The sequence below is a fragment of the Poecile atricapillus genome, chromosome 12 (assembly GCF_030490865.1).
Source record: "Poecile atricapillus isolate bPoeAtr1 chromosome 12, bPoeAtr1.hap1, whole genome shotgun sequence".
NCBI classification, from domain to species: Eukaryota; Metazoa; Chordata; class Aves; order Passeriformes; family Paridae; genus Poecile; species Poecile atricapillus.
Window position 1 is genome coordinate 6,162,991 of NC_081260.1, and position 17,687 is coordinate 6,180,677.

Below are 17,687 nucleotides of genomic sequence, written 5' to 3' on the forward strand. Positions count from 1 at the left end.
TTTTTTAACAGAGTAACTGACCTGGCACTTAAAAAGGAAAAAAAATCTCCTTGCTATTACTAAATCGATTTTTTATATATTTAAAGACTGATTTATATGCCTCACTATCATGCATCTTTGCTCAAATACATTTTGAATTCAAGCCTTCAATGATGTTATTTAATTAGGAGAATTGACAAATATTTTCCAATGCCTTACTGTTCTCTCTGTTTAAACTTTACTGGACTTATTTATCATGCACTTGAAAATATTTGTGATATATAAGCATTTTAAATTCTGTATAATAATTAAGGAATTGCAGTGTGTGTTGGCTAGTTTTTTTATTCTAAAAGAGCAAAACTATGTCCTTTCTATTTATCTGAATACCGCTCAAGTGATATTTCTCTCTGGGTGGGTAGAGTTTCTAGTGTCTCATAAGGGGTACACTCATGCTTCAACCATAATAAATTCAGTTTCAAATTCATTCAGCCATGAGAGACAAACCCCATGGGAATCCTGTGTAGTTAGTTGCAGGACTACTTGTTTGAAAATTTTTCTGGTTATTAAAGGGTGAAGGTGGGGTAAAAGCTGGGGGATGGACTGAGAGAGGACCCACAACACAGGAGAGAAGGGCACAGGAGCCCTGGGAAGTGAGGCAGGGCCAGGAGGCAGAGCCACCATGGGGAAAAGGAGCCTGGAGATGATGTGGAGCTGTGCATAGGGAATCCAACTGGGAATGAGAGGATGGAAAATGCATGGAAACTTCCAGTGTCTGAAGAAAATAGAATATAATCAGGGTGAGTATTGTTAGAGAGCATTAAAGTGGTAAGAGCCTTGTATGAGTGGCAGGTGAAAAAGCTTTGCTTTTTTTTTCTTCTAAATATGTAGCTGGATGGTTTAAAAATAAAAGCTTAAGTCACTGCTGCTTATTTTGCAGACTGGGGGTTAAGAGTGTTTTCAGCAAGAACTCTGAAGTACTTGGGGTAATTGTCAGGGTGCAGAGACTGTTCCTGTGAGCCTCCAACCCCAGATTATCAGCCAAAACACTTGAAGAAAATTAACAATCCTAATTTTTTTAAAGATATTTGGGTTAGAAGAGCGTTCTGGTAAATACAGATTTTGATAAACTGCTAAGATCAATTCTCATTCGAATTCCAATAGGAAACATATACCTCTTTTTCTTTAAATGAAGCTGTTAAGGCATTTTTACATGTTATGATAGATACACATAAGTTTCAAGTAAATTGACTTAAAAATTTCCATGTAAAAGAAATCTGTAAAGCATTTCCTTGTCAAAACTTTGACCGGTTGTGGTATGGAAAGGAATCCAGGTAAATGCAGATTAGGCATCATTGTACTGGGCAACAAAGAGTGGTTGAGTTTATATTTACTGTTTGCCGCTGCACTGACACTTAAACTGTGCTCTTCTAATAGCAGTATAATGGTTAGGGATCCACATAGTAATAAAGCTGCTTATAGGATGGCTACAATAAAAAAAATAAACCCCAGAGTTAGTTGTAAAGTTATTTAATTGTCTCTAAATTAGATGTGGGGAAAATAACTTTTAAAGCAGGCAATTTTTTGTAGTATTGTGGATTTACTGTCTGAGAATGGTTTTAACAGGAAAGAAATTTAAAACTTTTAAAATTTTAAAATTTAGATTTTTTAAATTTTACACCTGTAAATGTGAATACCTGGCATAACTTTAATGAAGAGCAATGGTTTAAAGGCATCTGCAGCTAACTGCAAACCTGAGTTGCAGCAAGCAACAGCTCTTATTGAACCACTCTACAGTAAAACATATGTTGAATAAATTGTAGAAAAATAAATGTAAACATGATAGTAGAAGTCATAGTTTTCCAGGGTAAAAAACCTAACTAAACAATCAAATTAAAGGTTATTTTATTTAGGTATATAACAGTTCATTTCTTGTTCAGTCTTGTATTTTCTACTATGAACTTGGCTGTTTGCATACATAGAATCAGGAAAATAACATAAAATATTAATTAAAATCTGCCATATTTCTTTGGTTCTGGTAGCATTTGCTGAGTACCAGCCCTGTTATATCACCTGGTTGAACAGTGTAATTCCTGTTCTCCTTAGTGATGTTTCTCTGTGTAGATTGTAAATCTTTACTTTTTTATTTCTATTTTCTTCCATAAGTACAATCACTTTTTCAGTGTCAGCTGGAAGAAAATAACTGGTTATTAATGCATTCATGATTGAGTCTGACACAGGGGCAAAAAAAGCACAAATAAAAGCTTTTAATTAGGCATATCCTTGATTTTGTGTGACTGATTCTCTGTAGGTTTGTGATATAATAGGGGTGATTTTCAATCTTGTTTTGGGAGTGGTTGTGATGTGGAAAAATGTTTCCTGAATCTAGTGCACAAGTCAAAATGTACAGAATCTCTTTCTCAGCGATGCTTTGTCACAGATAGATGCTAAATACTGTAACTATCAGGGAAATTTCTGAGCTTGGGAAATGTAAGGGACTTTAAAATTTCTCTCTAAAATTCCCTGAAAGGAGGTTGTAGCCAGGTGTGGAGCAGACTCTTCTCGTGAGTAACAGGAGACAGGATGAGAGGAAGCAGCCTCAAGTTGCACCAGGAGGGGTTTACAGTGGATATTAAGGAACGTTTCTTCACTGAAAGTGTGGTCAGGTATTCAAACAGGCTGCCCAGGGTAGTGGTGGGATCACCACTCCTGGAAGTGTTCAAATCTGTGTAGATGTGGCATTTGAAGGTAGGTTTAGTGGTGAACAAGGTGGCGCTGAGTTAATGGCTGGGCTCAATGACATTAGAGATCTTTTTCCACCTTAATGATTCTGTGAGAGTGAAATGGGCTTTTGGGGTGGCTGCAGGCAGAGGGTGAACCCACAGCCTGCCCAGAACTGCCTTCTGCTGCTCTGTCTGAATACAAGGTTGAGAGTCTCACATTGGGATTTTGGACACTGTCAGGTTTGAGCAGGAACAAGATTTCAACACAGCTGCTGCATTTGAATATTGATGGAAATAATATTTCTAAGAGCTGGATCTGGCTATGAAAGAACTGTAGAATTAAGGCTGCCATGGCAGAATAGCAGTAGGTTTATGATATTGAAATTACTGGAGAGTGAAAGGCTTCTCTTGTCAACAGTGCCCATAAAAAATAACAAGGCAGTATGTAATGGCATCATTAACTTTGGCTAGAGGAAAGCAGAAACATTTTATTAAAAAAATACTTGAAATGAGCTGCTGTTTCACATCCTGTGATAGATAGATGTCCTGGCAGAAGACACAAAACCAGCTGTGGTAGGTGCTGAAGTGTTTTGGGAGGCAGCAGAGGTGATTACCTTTCCTGAAGTGCAAGGACAGGTCAGAGCTGTGTTCCTGAAGAGGAGAGACCCACTCTTGGGGCTGGTGGGGGGAGTTACTTCAGCTCTTGGGGTGGACAGGCTTACTTCAGCTCTTGCTTCATCCTCTGGGTGAGGGATGCTTTAGTCTGAAAATGGTTCAGCCTGAAAAACCAAACTCCTCTACTGGCAGAGTATGATACCATTACCAGAATAAATTACCAGAATAAAATTTTTCCTTTGTCTGATTCTTCTGGCCAAGCTGAAATCTGGGATGCCTCACTCCTTTGTAAATCTTTTTATTTGACCTTTTGCTTTTCTGATTTCAGGGGCTTAAATCTGAAAAATGTGTTGCAGGGTTATTGTAGGTACCAACTAAGCAGAACTTTGGAAAACTAATGTCAAAGCCACATTTGGAGGAAAGCCCAGTCTGCAATCAGAGGGAGTTCTGGTTGTCACACCTAGAGAAGCTTGGTGACCCATGGATGTACCTGGTAATCTTTGGTATTTTATTCCAGAACTCTCCAGATCCTGCCCCAGAGAACATGAGCTGTTATTGTTGCTAAGTTCACTGGAAGCTGTGTGAGAATCTGGTGCAGCCTCTCTTCAAGGGACAGCAGAAAGCACTCTGGATTTTGCAAGTGATACATTAAATTTTATTTTTATTTTTTTTTCCAAATACATATTTGCCCTACCTCTGGCATTTACAACAAATCTCTTTGAAGGAGGAAACACTTTTGCCTGATGTGGCGTGCCTCAAAGAAAACAAACTATTTCTACTTTTTTCTTCTAGTTGGATACAAGTTATAATTTACAAAACAGTCACATGGCATACTGCCGTGTCAATCAACCTTTTTAAAAGGAGATTTGATTTAAACACTGCTTCCTTAAATCATGTGTCTACACATCTATGCTTTCAATGAAATTAATAGTTGTCAAAAGAACAAAACACATATTATCTGTTCCTTACACTGACTTGAGCAATAATGAATACTGTTGAAAAGAAAGACTCCAGAAGATATGACAGACATGAAATCTTTTGGTTTGGGTTTTTTTTTTTAATCACATCAGAAGCACTGAATATGCATTAAAACTTGTTATTGTGTGTGGAGAGGATGAAAAGTCTTGCGGAATTAAAATCACTTATTTTTTTCCATAATTTTGGGTGAACAGAAGAGTATAGGGGAGAATTTTCTTGTGATGGAATGAAGTCTTATATTGAAACAAAATATATTTGAAATTTTCTGAAAGGTCCAGCCATAAAAGATTATTTTAAATGTGTGGCTAAATAATTTTGTAACTTTCAATACAATTTCTCAATATCTATTGCAGAAAATAATTTTTCCCAGGATATCAAGGGATAGTGTGCCACCACCTTTGCTGACTCTTTTCCCTGACCCACAGAGCCATGAACTCAGCTGGAGCTTTCCTTTGTGATGTTCTCAGTGAGGTTTCCAATTCCTGCCTGGCTCCTGGCTGCCCTCACTGCTGAAGAGTCCTGTCCTGGCTTATGGGACGCTAAGCAAGACTGTGTTGCAGATTAGATATTTTCTCTCAGCTTTGAGTTCAGCTTCAATAGTGCCATCTTCTTTCTGCTCTAATTTTCTTAACTCCTCAGAGCTTTAATTCAGCTGTTACAGGTGTTTCCCTTTTTTCTTGTTATCAGATCAGTTTCAAATATAAATGCTGCTGCCATATTTGATGCTATCACAAATTTCTTTATGGATTTCTTTTTAGTAATTTATCTTTTTTTGCTGAAATCTCTAGAGAGTTTGAAGCCAGCACAAAGATAAATTATTTGGGACACCCAGGCTTGACTTGCATCAAACAGATATAAAACTCTCTTCCATTTTTGGGGAAAAAATTACATTTACAGCTCACCAGGATACTTGTTCATAATTCTGAAACCAGACGAGAGCAAAATTAAGTCATTTATATCTCATCATCTGTCTCTCATTGCTGTGTGCCATGGTTTATTTTTAAAGTGGTAATTCACTTTAACTGAGAGCACCAATGTTTGAATGACTAAAGCTCTGTACAAAAGTAGAGCCATGACAATATTTGTACCCAAAAGCAAGTACTCCACTAACCAAGGAAACAAGTTCAGTCAGGCCCCTTCTCTTCTTTTCTTTACAATGACTTTTGAACTAAATGTTTGCAGCTTCTGGATGATGTCTTGAAACTGACCCAACAACTCCACACATTCCCAGTGGATGTTCTTGGATCCCCTAGAGCAGCTCTGGTCCCTGCCTGATTTAATCCACCCAAGCACGAGTTCATATCTTCCCTGTAAAATTGCACCTGTAAACATGCTGACTGCACTGCCAGCTGGGGAGTGAATTCCTAATGAAGGGAATCAAGGGAAACTTCTGTAATTTTCTCACTACAGAAGAGCAAGTTTTAGAAATATGATTCTTTTTAACCTCCAACAGGCCCCAGACTAATACAATTTGTGCCCTTTGAAATTTTTGATAGATGTCATTGGGCTCAGAGGGGCTACCAGTGACATTTGTGATCATAAGATGCCATGTTCTGGCTTTACACACATCTAAGGTTTGTTAGCGCCAATGTGTTTTTCATGGACTTCAGAGAGTCAGACATAAAACCACAAAAGCACAAAAAAAATAATCTTAACACTTGTTCTGTAAAAAATTAGAGCTGGGTCTGTTCATACAGAGTGAAGTCCTCCTTCTACCTACATCTGAATATTCAGCACTAATCTTCTTAATGCTTATACCTGCCTTAAAATTATGTTGGAATATGTGAATTTTGAATTATGAACGCATGAATATTATGCTAAAAATTAACTTTGGGTAAGTTGTCTGTGAAGATGTGTCATGAATAAGAGCTGATGACAAGATTAATTAGCATCACTGCAAGTTGCAAAAGATACAAAAAAATAGGTCAGGAAAGAAAGTAAAATTAAGAAATATAAATAAAGATAAAAAGTCCTATTGTACCATTTCACAGAAAGGTACCTTAGCTGAACCACTGGATTTTTTAATCTTGAGGAGGTGAAAATTTTTGGTACCAGCTGACAACTAAGCAGGGGTCCAGTTTGTGCTGCTTGGACACTCACAATGCAATCTCTGCATGCCTTGAGCATGTACCATAAACAGTTTTTTCGTCCTTTTCCTCCTCATAGGCAGACATAGACATCTTTTATTGCATTGCACCTGAGAATCTGGCTGGGGTTGCTTTTGGCTTAGCCTGTCAGAAGGGGGATTTCTTTGGTCAGGCCGTTAATTTTTGCTCTAACTTTCCTCTCTATTGTGAATCACCAATGCAAAGAGGTCACACAGTAGCTGGTGTTTTCCTTTCTAAAGGAAATCCTTTCTAATCCCGTCCATAAGGCTGAAAGTAAATATTGGAAGGAAATACAATGCAATACAATTAAATGTCTCCTTTGGAAGAAAAACCACACTGGTTTAAGCTGGCAGGCTTAATTAATACAACTGAAAGACTTGAAAGATGTAAGCAAAAGGTCCAGAAAGAGGCTAACAATAAAGATACATGTAAAGAAAATATTTTAAAAATGTAAAAAAAATTTTTAAAAATATTTTTCAGAGAATTTTACAGTAGTTCTCAAATAACCAGGAGAGAGAGCTAAAAATCTTCAACATTTTCTTCTTAGGAAAAAATTTAATCCTTCCATATTCTATCTATTATAATTTCTTTTGGGGAAGTTTTGCTATCTATAGAGAATTGGTAGATCTTTCTTTCTGAAGGTAGACTCTAATTTCTCTAATTTTTTTTGCCAGATTCTGTCCTTATGATATTCCTTGTCAGCCTACATGGTCATTTCTTTTGCATGTTATCCTCTAAAGCAATTTTAATAACACAGCTTTGATTGATCCTCAGTGCAGTCTTTGTAGTGATCTGAGATTCTGTATTTATAAAGAGTCTCCAGAGAATAAATACAGAAGACCTATTTTCTGTGATTTTATTTATTTATTATATATTATTTATTTATTATTACTGGCTTGCTAATACTGGGAACGTTTTCCATGCATTTTACTCTATACACAATATCTTCAGTGTTCCTTGCCCTATCAGTACATGATGTAGTATAATAAAATAAACACAATAGTTAATAAATAGTAGGCCTGCAAATCTGGTTCAGCTGTAATTTGCAAAGTTAGGAAAAATCTATCTGAGTACAGAGCTCTGTATTTTGGAATATTATAATGAATCAAAATCTGTCAAGAAAAAATCTCACCCTACTTATTGCAGAAAGTTGCTTTGATGCTAATTCCTCTTTTACTTCTTATGAGAGGATTAGCTCAGGGTCTTGAAAGTGAAAAGGAATCCAATCTATCGACTTAGGGCTTTTTCAATGTGTAAATTAAAAGAATTTTTCAATGTTTAAAGAAATAGATGGACTTCCTTATAAATTTCTTTATAAATTTCCAGAGTCAGTGATAGCTGTCTTTTCTGACATTTTGTTTTACAGACAAAATTCAGCTGTTGAGGCTTTTTATTTATAGGTTTGTTTTTTCTTTTTCTTTTTGTTTTTTTAGGAAAGCCATTATAAACTCTATACTTGGGTAATAAGGACCTGTGCATGTTTTTCTTTTCTATTCTGTAATGAATTATGCAGGGTTAACTGGCATGAAACCATATATTTAAGCAGCTGAGAACAATATAAAACATATGGCACTACTGATGAAAATTATGCATGTGAGCTTCTTTAGACTTGTTACTTCAAGGGCAGCTCTCCTTTCATCTCTGTCCATTTAAAGTGACTTCATTCCATGGAGTGGAATTAGAAAATTGTATTTTGTTTTGAAATTTCTTCATATATCACAATCTTTTTGTCTCTCCATCAATTACTGGTGAATAAGATGAAGATGCAACAAAAACATGAGGGAAAAGAAATAAAAAATAAAAACTTGAGACAACAATCTTCTAGTCAGAAGAGCTAGATGAATAGGTATAAACCAAATTAAGGAAAAGCAGAAGATGATAAGGAACAGAGAACACTTAAAAATGAAGAATTGGGTTGAGAAATTCTTCAGCTAAGATTATGAGGAAGGAAAGCAGAGCAGAAAGAACTGAGGAAATTATTGGAAGGTAGTGCTTTGGAGCAGGTGAAAGCCACTGGGTTTGGGAACATTTTAGGTCTCTATACACTGTGCTTCCAAGTAGGAAGTGCTGGTGGTTAGAGAAGGAATTCACCGACCTGTAGGTGAGTTCTGCCTTTCTCACTGGCTCCCAGTATGACCACAGGCAGAATGGGTTTTTTGGATCAAGAGCCATGTGTCTCGTCTCCTCTCCATGTGTGTTACCTAAATAGGATTTTCTATAATGCTTGTAAGGATTCGTGATGTAAAATGTTATTATGTATTTAGGACTCTGCCTGGAAAATAACAGCAAATTTGCTTGATTGTGTGTTGATTTTCATGTCCATTAACTCCTTTGTTTCGTTCACTTGCTTTCTGATTTTTCAACATTTTTTCAATACCCAGCTGAGTAATAGAATCATGGAATTGTTTAGCTGCAGAAGATCTCTCAGATCATCTAGTCCAACCATTAACCTCAGCACTATCACCTGTCTCATGTACTACAGTATCACCTGCCATAAAAAATGATTGCTCTTTATAACCTTCAGAACTGTTATTTTTCTTTTTTCCCTCCCTCCCCTCTCACATTCATTCCTATTTCTTTTTAAATTGCAGTCATACATCGTGCAACTGTTCCATCTTTATAAAATATCTGTTTTCAGGATGGTAAAAGTTCTATTTGTCTATCATTCATCTCTGGATATTATTCATTCCTTTAAAATTATTTTCATTCTTAGTGCTGGGTGTAGACATGATGTTAATCTCTTCTGTACTTTTTTTTATGATTTGGGAACATTTACAGTCATTAAATATTTCTAGAGGGAATGTGTGAAAAGAAGTTAAGACCATATTGCCAATTAAATAAATAAAAACTTCCAAAACACTTGAAAACATAGATTTACATTAACTTTGTGTTATACCACTTTAAGACTTTTTTTCTCTAAGATAATATACCCTTGAAGCTACATGGAAGATCATTGCCCGCTACTGAAAATATCCACAGAGCAAGCATTTATTTCAGCCAATATCTGGAATTGTCTCATTTTTCCATCAGGCTGGTGAGTGGACTACAAATCACTGGGATGCAGAGAGCAGCACAAAAGGGGCTCAGGAAGGACACACCTGCCTTCCACTGAAAACTTCCTTCTGATTTATTCACAGATAGAGGAGAAATATTTTAAACATGTTGAAGTCCTAGAAAGGCCTTTTCAGTTCTGTAATCTGTCAGTGTCCTCAGTACAGTGATGAAGATCATCATGTGCACAACTCCTAGATTTGCATGCAAGAAGCCACCTCAAAGATGACAGATATCATTTTACTGCAGTAAGATATTTTCTTTATGTGATGAATTGTGTACCTTTTTTCTTCCAATTCTCATTTTTTGTCCTTTCTAAACTTCAATAGACCAGATTGTCAGTGGTTTCCCAGGGCATATTTCTCATATTTCTGCTTAATTTTTTTTTTTTTTTTTTTGAGATGAACTGATAAAATTGGATGCTGTGAACTTGCAGTTCTACTGTGTTGCTTCTTATAATAATAGCATTGGTTAGGATTGGGTAGGCATAGTAAAACACAAGAGAGATGCATGGAGGGGGGTTCATACTCGCTGGACACCCTGGGATAAACCACTGAATATCCCTGAGTGTGGTATATTTGGCTTGATTTGTCAGCTCAATCTCAAATCACTGACTAAATGTCCAGGAGAAAGTTATTTGTACAGCTGTATGTCTGCTCCTGGAAATGCAACTCTTTAAAACAAAATGGGCTCATCTGTCCTGTTCTAATTTTCTCAGCCTAATATTTTTTATTTTTGATGCAAATATCTTTTTATGTTTTCTGTTATTTTCCTCTATTGATAGCTTTTTCCAAAAACTAAGGAAAAATGTACCATCATTTCTTTTTCAGCTCTTTTTGGTAACTCCTGTAATATGTAATAGTAATTTATCAAACAAAACTAATTTTATTTTTTCTCCTTATTTGCTTTGTAATTTGTCTAGGTATATTTTCAAGTCAGTTCAATGTTCAGCAGCTAATGTAAATGAATGTGACAAATGTGATTTATGACAATTTGAGCAAAGTTTCAATGTCATTATATGCAATATTTCACATTTTAGCACAGCAGAGCTGAAATATTCTCCAGAGTGCCTTGCGGTTGTTTATTATTTGCTTGTTTTTAGAAGGAATTGAACAACACCAAGGAAGCAACAACAAGGAAAAAAATGAATTTGCCTTAGTTCAGGTGTCTTTGCATCTTGAACCGATCCTGTGTGTTTGAGACACTTTATTTTATTTTTAATATCACACTCAAGGAAAGGAGAGCACATATTTTTAGATGCTCTCAGAGCTTCTAAATTCGCAGGAGGGTGCATTTTCCCCCTCGCTGCTCCTCCACATACACTGTGGTTAATGCAGATGTGAGTTATGCATCAGCATCAGGGGGAGTTTTACGGCAGCTGCTGAGGCACAGCGAGTGTGAGTGGGTGGCGAGGAGAGAACAAACAGCGCCTTTCCAGGGGGAGCTGGCAAAGGCTGATGAGGAACTGCCTAGAGAAGCACCTCATCTGCTCTGCTGTATTCAGAACCACAGAACAGGCACTGAGTCTAGTAACACACATCATCAGAAGGCTGTGGAAGGGCCATCACTGCCCTTATCTGCTCTAAGGCAGATAGGCATTGATTTTTGTTTGTAGGTAGAAAAATTCTTCAGACTTTAAAATGCAAAGTGAATATGCACTGTAGAAAAGTGAGCAAAATAACTGCAGCAGACACTGAACTTGAGGAGAAACAAGAGAAACTACTTTGGTCAGAGAGCTGAGCAAATGGGAGTTGAAAATGTACTACAGAAATATTAGGAAGCATGTGTTTTTACTAACTGTCAGAAAGAATTATTTTAAATTCTTACTTTTTTTCCCACTTGTATTTTTTTACGCACTATTTGGAACTTTCTGAAAACATGGAATGGTAGTGCAAACTTTTCAGGAGCGACTGCAATAACTTATTTCTCCAATAATCTAAACCACTCCTCTTTTTATTTAAAACTATTACCTTGTCCTATGGCAAGCCCTTCTCAGCAGGGCTGTTCCCAAACTGTGTTGACTACAACTTGGCACAGCCAAGGACTGGACTTCTTTATCCACCTGGCACCTGAAGGCTGAGATCACCAGTGAACACAACATTTTCTGCTGCTCACCTTCTTCCAGTGTCACAAATTCTGGCACAGTGGCCAGGAATCAGGACTGGTAAGGAAGGAGGAGTTTGAATCTAGAAGGATTTTACCGTGCTTTAGGCTATGTCTGTGGGAGCCGTGGAGGCACATAAAGGGATATAGAGGTGTCCCTGTACCCAGCTCTCCCCTGGAGGGAGCTTTGGGGAAACCCTGCAAGAAATAATGAAGTCATAATTCAAGACATAGATTTTAATCTGAGTAGTTAGCAGTACAATCAGAAAACAAACAACTGGTCTATACCTTTTATCATTATTAGTAGGTTCTTAACATCCGATCCTGAGGTGATATTTTGATAGGAAAACAGAAAATAAAATTATTGTTCTTTTTACCATTAAACAGCATTTTACACATATCAACCATTTAAAGAAAAGAGAGAAAAAAAATCAACATTGTCATTTTCAAACGGGAAAGCCATGGCAAAAAAAGTGAAATAGCTCGTCCTAGTTTGTACAGAAATCTGAGTGTTCCCTAGTGATCATTGAGAAGGATCCAACCTAATCTTGGCTAATGAAGACAAAATATAAGTTGTTCTGGATGTGGCTGAGAAAAGATCAGACACACTTTATAAAAAGGAAAACCTCACTAGATATCATACCATGTTCCTGAGTCAGTGGTGTGACAGAGCAAATACTCTGTAAATACAAGTAAAGAAATTCTTGATTGGAGGATATTAGTTAAATTAGGAGTATGCCTTGCTTTCGATAAGTAATGATTGGAATGTATTAAGGGGAAAAGTTGCAGTCAGTTTATAATTGTCCTAATCTAACCTTTCAAACTTAAGGCTATGCACCAGTCTAGACAGATTTATAGTAAGTTTGTTTAATTAATGTGGAGCTTTTCTTTTTTTTAAGTATTTCAGTGCTCTCCATATCTTAACTTGGTGGAATTAGTGGAGGATTCTATTAAGCCATGACTTTGCTAATGTAATTTGATGGTTCAACATCTCAGTGTGCCTAGTTTTCACTATTTGTTCCGCTTCAAAATTTGACGTGATCAGTCAGATCTAAGAATTTTAATTATGCAATGAAAAAAAATACTTCAATATTTCAAGTCCCCACAGAAAAAGCCAGTGGGTGTGTAATTAAGAATGAGAAAAAAGGTCAACCTACTTTTTCCGTTTAGTCTAAACCTTAATTGATCTATCTTTATTTCTTTCTATTGATCTATTTATCTGCTTATCCAGTGTGTCACTAATAATCTTGACCTTATTTTCTGTTGATTGATCATTTAAACTAATTTCTAGCCTGAATGATGGTAATTTAATAATGTGAGCCAATTAGAAGTTAAATGGAATCAATAAACCATTCTGTGACATCAGCGGGAGAAACATTGAAGTACCAGTGTCTCATTAGACCTCTCAGCATTTTATATGAATATTTTTAGGGCTGAAGTAAAATGAAGGTACTACTGAAATTGGAAAATACTTCATGATGCTATTTTCTAGCTATCAACTTTTTCCAGCTGCAGAAAATAAAAGCCAGGAACGGCTGTTGTTTGTTCAACCTCAGCAGGCACTCTCCATCTAATCAACATCCAGTATGGGAAAAAGACGTGTTTGCATTCTCACTCCTGCTTTCATCATATCTCTAATGTTGGTTTTCCAGCTTTTTTGCCTTCCACATCCACTTTAAGTAGTAAAAGAAAGGGCCTGATATCTTCTGATCCAATCATGCCGTAACTCATGGATATAATCCATGGAGAAGCCACTATTTGCTGAGTGACTGAAATATTTTTCCCAGGAAAAAAAAAAAAAAGAAGTTGTGAAAAACCAGTGTTTCTGATGCTGGAAATATCAGAAGAGTTGTTTGGAAGAGAGTGAGGCTGATTGATGGTCACTGAACATAACAAATATTTCCTCCACTGGAGGTCATGATTTCATCTCACAGGTACATACAAATATTGGATGCACAAAACCAAATGGAGCTGACTCCATGCCTTCAGCTTGCTCACCTCCCTTCATAAGATTTTGGCTTTCAAATGGCTTGATAGTTCTTTTGTACAACATCCTTTGCCGATCTCTGGTTCCTCCAGTGAATCTAAAAGCAAATTAAATACTCAGAAAGCAGTTTTGTATCCTGAAAGAAGCAAGATTTTGAGGCACGTTGGCAGATATTTTTAAGTATATTCTCCTAAGCCTGGTATCATGGGGAAAGGGATGCTGCCAGGTGCTTGCCAAGAGATCCATCCCTCTTCCTTACTGAACACCTTTGTAGAAAAGCTATTTTCTTGTCAATTCCATGTGCATTTCCTATCAGAATCTGAGTTCTCTTAGGTTATCTCTTACAGTTTTACACCCTTTTAGTCCTAGATTAGAAGTTCCTTTGGACTATCCATTGCTTGTGTTGGATGAATTCTAATTACGGTTTCCCAGAGGCTTGAGTACGATTTGTTGTTCCTGCCTCTGGATGGTGACAGACAATTCCTGCTAGAGCTGGCCCATATGTGTTAATAGTGGGTGTTAGCAGTGTTGTAGAGATTCTTGTTGGCTTTCCTGTCAGCCCTGTCAGATGTCGCTCTTTTGTTTTGGAGTTTAAATTGATTAATTTTGTTTCCTTCCTGATAAATCAGTCCTAGGAACACAACACCCATTATTATGGTTTTAGAAAATAAGCCTCTGTGAAGGTGCTAGATACTGTCCATGTGACATCAGACAGACAAAATAATCCTTCCGCTAAAATCTTCGTAATTCTTTGTAATCCTCTTCCTACATTCTGCTTTTCCAGCTGGATGGACGGGGATCTGGCAGGACAGGTGCTGGCCTGCCCCTTGCCAGGTTCTAATTTAGGGTTGTGCCTCTATTCTTCACATGTCCTTTCTCCTTGCCAGAACAGATTAGCTCCGCTGGCTCCTGTGTAAATCCAGATGTTTGCCATCTGAATAATTCTTGGTCTGAGGCCCATGACACAGAAGGGGATGGATACAGCATGTCAAAACCCAGCCTGCTGGAATCCTGCTTGCAATTACTTCATTTTAGGGGAGCAGGTAATGTGCAGCGTTCATCCTCAGCAGTTCTCACCTCAGTGTCTGCACAACACAGGCACCTCCTGACTTTGTTGTTTCATGCTGCATCTTTTTTGAGCTAAAGCTGTCTGAATTGTGCATGGGATGAACAGAATGAGAGGCACAGTACTAGCCCAGCAGTCTGAACCAAAGCAATACATGCCTTTCCCCACTTTCAAAAAACACTAAACCACCAACCTCTTGAACTGTAAGCAGTTGGGGCAACAATTTAATAGCCAGCTGTGGTCAAAAAGGCAAAGACTGGACTGCATGAAGGGATGAGAGAGAATAGAGGAATATTATATGGCACAGAGGCAGATGATATTTCCTCACTTTAGATTATTGCACAAAGTATATTTTAAAATCTGTTGTAAAAGCAAAACTGTAAGGTGTTTCAAGAGGCAATAAACAATTCATTGATATTGTTAGTGGAGGTGTGGGAAGAATGTCCATAAAAGTACAGGATGGCAAGGAGGATTTAATTTGATCTGGTAAAAAAAAGTTATGTGAGAATGTCATTAACAACACAATCCTGTCCTTCTCCAGTCCAATGAAAAAGAAGAGAGCTTTTAAACAAAAGTAGTAAATTTTCCTCTTTTTCCCCCACCCCATTTATGCAGTTTAGCAGCTGAAAAAGAAAACAAATTTTTTCATGAGCTGTCATTCATGTGCCAGAACCCTGTGTACTGTTGATGGACTATGACCAAACATAGACTCTTCAGGCCCTCATGTTTGGTCTAAAGGAAATTAGACAGTAACCAGCAGTATTTGACACTCTTTTCTAAAGCTCCTAGACCGATAGTTGTACAATGTTTATCCACTGTGAAAATTTGTTTTCATGGTGTCCAAAGGTATTGTCACACAGGCTTCTGAGGACAAAAAAAATATTAAAAAGCAGCAACAACAATCCAGGCTGATTAACAAAGTCATTGCTGAGAAACATCAAGGAGATTTAGTATTGAAGAAACAAATGTTCATGAACAAAACTTCCAAATTAACTACTTCTCTAATTGATTTTAGACAGATTTTTGCCTTCTTAAGCTCTCTTGAACCACGGGATAGTCGGTGTTTACCCTTTGAGGGAAGAACCCCAGCAAGATGCAGTTTTCAGAGACTCTTCCACAGTCAGCTGAGTTTACATAGGAACACACAAAAATTGTTTCACGGTTCTTGTAATACCACATAATAACCAACCATCCTACAAAGCATCCCAAGTTCAAAGAAATAAAAAGAGGTTAGAGAGGAGGAAAGAGGGACAGAAATGAAGATTGAGGAGGGAATACAAATTCTAAAAATGGAAAAGTTGGAAAAAAGCAGAAAAAGAGTAACAGTAAGCAGAGGTAATTCCCTTGCATTGGAATGAGGAAAGGGAAAGAGGAACCTTCACCTCTGTTGCAAACATGCACCACTTTTTCCTGTGTTGTTTTGTTTGAGGTTTTTTTGGGAGAGGGATTGTTTGTTTTTTCTGTTTTTTTCACAATCTATTCCACAAATTAAAAGTGAATGCAGCTTAAAATGAAACCTCCATTTGCAGGTCTATAATCCATATATTTTTAGTTGTTTTGCCAAGCTGTAAAAGCTAGATCAATGGAATAGATTTCCTTTAAGAGCAAATGAGGGTTGTCCATTTCCCTTCCTGCAAAATCTTTTACTATTTTAATTTTTTTTTCATGTAGGCTTCTCTTGGCATTATTTCTAAACCTTGTTGTGAGTAGATTTTCAAAAAGTGCAGTAAAATGTCTGGAGATTCATTTAATGAAGTCCATTCATGAATGTTAAAAGGCATTGGATACAAGTCTCCTAATCACTGGAGTTTACGAATAGAATCCAAGAGTTCCTCCAAATATCCTTTTTTAAAAAATTTTTTCTGACCAAAATTTATGTTTCTATTTAAAAAATGCTTTGATTTAATTTCATGTTGTTACTGTTCCATAATTCTCTTTTTGTCTTTCATGTTGAATTTTAGTTTTCTCTACCTTATTCTTGAAGGAAAACTGTACTTATTTAACTGGCAGCTCTTCAGAGCTTGGAGACTAAATTGCCTTGGAAACTAGAAGTTTATGTAAGGATAATGGATTTCAGTTATTTGACAACTCAGCAGTATAATGAAATAATGACGAATATAGTTTCTGGTTACATCTAAATTTATGATTGGTTAAAATTTCATTTTACAAGACTAGATTAATGATTAAATATCAAATTATCTGTAGATTTTAGGATTTTGATTTGTTCATTATTCCACAGATGCAGATAATAAAATAAAAATCATTGTGAGAACTTGTTTAAAAATTAAAAGAAAATTACATATTGAAATCAAATCCTGAATTTTGCATGGGACATGTTTAAACTGGGTTATAAAATATTGCATATTTAATCTCTCAGAGAAGAAGCTCCCAGTGATTATGTCCAGGTTGTTCAAGCTCAGCATTCAGAAATGATACAAAAGCATCAGGAGTCTCCCTGACAACTGCAAGGGTAATAAAACACCTCCACAGCACGGGCAGGATCACTGGTACCGGGTTTGTGTGGGGATTCAGCTGCTGCTCTCCATCCTGGGGTCAGAGCTCTGTGGAGCATCTGCAGGGCTTCCCCAGCCCCTCGTGCTGGGCTGCAGCACTGAGGGATGGCAGTGACACATCAAAGAAATTCATTTTCTCTCCTGCAAAGTTCAAGCACTCCTCTTGGCGAGCGCTGTGAGGAGGAACACACTGGGCTGCTTTCATGCTGCAAGATGCAATTCCTTCATGGTAACCAGAGAAAGGAGCAAGATAACTGAGAATTTAGCAGACTAAGCTGGGAATCTTGGCTGGGGGTCATGGAAGGAGCAAAAACTGTTCTTTCTAATCATTCTTTCTAAACAAATAGGCAGTTCCTAGACCAGTTGGGGGATTTTTGTATTATCAGTGTACCATTTGATCTTATTTCATTTGGCCAAGCCAGGAGTTCCTTTGAAAGGAATACCTCTGATGGAAGGTACAGTTTGTTCCCATTTATGATGACAGCTTTGCATTTTAAAGTATTCCACCACACTTAGACAATTTTAAAATTTATTGGCTCTGCCATGGTTCACTTCCTCCAAGATGGA